This window comes from Zeus faber (assembly GCF_960531495.2).
Source record: "Zeus faber genome assembly, chromosome: 18".
In the NCBI taxonomy this organism is placed as follows: domain Eukaryota; kingdom Metazoa; phylum Chordata; class Actinopteri; order Zeiformes; family Zeidae; genus Zeus; species Zeus faber.
The window spans coordinates 29,489,294-29,492,195 of NC_137210.1; positions in this window are offsets into that span (position 1 = coordinate 29,489,294).

The window sequence follows — 2,902 nt, forward strand, 5'->3', positions numbered from 1 at the left end:
CTATCTGTCTCTCTCCTTCCCTCCATTTACCCATCTGTCTGTCTGTCTCTCCCCATCCCTACATCTGTCTCTCTCTCCAGGTATGATGTCTTCCATCAGCCCCGCCCACTTCCTGCTCAGCAGTGGACGTGTGCAGCACATGAGGGCGTGTCCAGGCCAGCAGGCCCCGCCTCCAGGTGATACATGTTACCATGTACCAACAGCAGCGGTGGAGGAAGTACTCTGAGCTTCCACTGAAGTACAAGAACACATGAGTTGCTGTGTTGCAGGTTGTTGAGTTGCTGTGTTGCAGGTTGTTGAGTTGCTGTGTTGCAGGTTGATGAGTTGCTGTGTTGCAGGTTGATGAGTTGCTGTGTTGCAGGTTGATGAGTTGCTGTGTTGCAGGTTGTTGAGTTTCTGTGTTGCAGGTTGATTAGTTGTTGTGTTGCGGGTCGATGAGTTGCTGTGTTGCAGGTTGATTGGTTGCTGTGTTGCAGGTTGATGGGTTGCTGTGTTGCAGGTTGATGAGTTGCTGTGTTGCAGGGTGATGAGTTGCTGTGTTGCAGGTTGATGAGTTGCTGTGTTGGGGGTTGTTGAGTTGCAGGTTGATGAGTTGCTGTGTTGCAGGTTGTTGAGTTGCTGTGTTGCAGGTTGATGAGTTGTTGTGTTGCAGGTTGATGAGTTGCTGTGTTGCAGGTTGATGAGTTGCTGTGTTGCAGGTTGATTAGTTGCTGTGTTGCAGGTTGTTGAGTTGCTGTGTTGCAGGTTGTTGAGTTGCTGTGTTGCAGGTTGATGAGTTGCTGTGTTGCAGGTTGATTAGTTGCTGTGTTGCAGGTTGTTGAGTTGCTGTGTTGCAGGTTGTTGAGTTGCTGTGTTGCAGGTTGATTAGTTGCTGTGTTGCAGGTTGATTAGTTGCTGTGTTGCAGGCTGATGAGTTGTTGTGTTGCAGGCTGATGAGTTGCTGTGTTGCAGGTTGATGAGTTGCTGTGTTGCAGGCTGATTAGTTGCGGTGTTGCAGGTTGATTAGTTGTTGTGTTGCAGGTTTATTAGTTGCTGTGTTGTTGTGTTGCAGGTTTATTAGTTGCTGTGTTGTTGTGTTGCAGGTTTATTAGTTGCTGTGTTGTTGTGTTGCAGGTTGATTAGTTGCTGTGTTGTTGTGTTGCAGGTTGATTAGTTGCTGTGTTGTTGTGTTGCAGGTTGATTAGTTGCTGTGTTGTTGTGTTGCAGGTTGCCGCTCCCTGTGCGAGGTGTGTAACCTCCAGCTGTCTGCTGCTCAGGCTCAGCTGCACTACAATGGACGGTCTCACCAGAGGAGGGTGAGACAGCTGCAGGCTGGAGAGACGGACAGCAGGACAGGTGAGGCACCTGTCTTACCACCCAGCTGTCTCTCCTTACCACCTGTACGTCTGTCTCCATCACCCGCCTGTCTCGCCTTACCACCTGTACGTCTGTCTCCATCACCCGCCTGTCTCGCCTTACCACCTGTACGTCTGTCTCCATCACCCGCCTGTCTCTCCTTACCACCTGTACGTCTGTCTCCATCACCCGCCTGTCTCTCCTTACCACCTGTAAGTCTGTCTCCATCACCCGCCTGTCTCTCCTTACCACCTGTACGTCTGTCTCCATCACCCGCCTGTCTCTCCTTACCACCTGTACGTCTGTCTCCATCACCCGCCTGTCTCTCCTTACCACCTGTACGTCTGTCTCCATCACCCGCCTGTCTCTCCTTACCACCTGTACGTCTGTCTCCATCACCCGCCTGTCTCTCCTTACCACCTGTACGTCTGTCTCCATCACCCGCCTGTCTCTCCTTACCACCTGTAAGTCTGTCTCCATCACCCGCCTGTCTCTCCTTACCACCTGTACGTCTGTCTCCATCACCCGCCTGTCTCTCCTTACCACCTGTACGTCTGTCTCCATCACCCGCCTGTCTCTCCTTACCACCTGTACGTCTGTCTCCAGGTCTTCCACCTCAAACACCTGCTGAGTCTGAAGCAGCAGAAGAACACAGTAGCAGCCTGTCAGGTACCACTACTACTATATATACTACAACTACTGGTATAGTACACGACTGTTAGAGGAATGAACGATGGCTTGAATGTGCAGTCAGTCAGTGGGTGGTGTTGAGTGGAGAGGCAGACGCTGCGCTGGCTGCTACCAGGCAGAGCAGAGCTGTGCAGTCGAACAGGCTGTTTTCAGCTCCAGGTCTCAGGGCACAGGAGGAGTCAGGTGGATGAGGCCCCGTCCAGAGCTTGAGCAGCAGCCACCAGCGTGAGGGCTGCGGCTACTTCTACTTCATCAAGTGTGGACATGTACTCCATACTGTATGGTTATGTGATGACATGGATTTAGATATATTGTTACACTATTATACTAGACTACTGCTATACCACCACCGTACTACTACCACTATACTATCCCTGGGGCTCTCTGGGGCTGTGGTTGTACTTGCTGAATCCAGCAGATCAGACTGTATCAGGCTTCAGCAGGAAAGAGGAGAATTGAAATGACCAACGAGGAATACTAACACAACAAGTACTACTATTAAGATGAATACTAACACAACAAGTACTACTATTAAGATGAATACTAACACAACAAGTACTACTATTAAGATGAATACTAACACAACAAGTACTACTATTAAGATGAATACTAACACAACAAGTACTACTATTAAGATGAATACTAACACAACAAGTACTACTATTAAGATGAATACTAACACAACAAGTACTACTATTAAGATGAATACTAACACAACAAGTACTACTATTAAGATGAATACTAACACAACAAGTACTACTATTAAGATGAATACTAACACAACAAGTACTACTATTAAGATGAATACTAACACAACAAGTACTACTATTAAGATGAATACTAACACAACAAGTACTACTATTAAGATGAATACTAA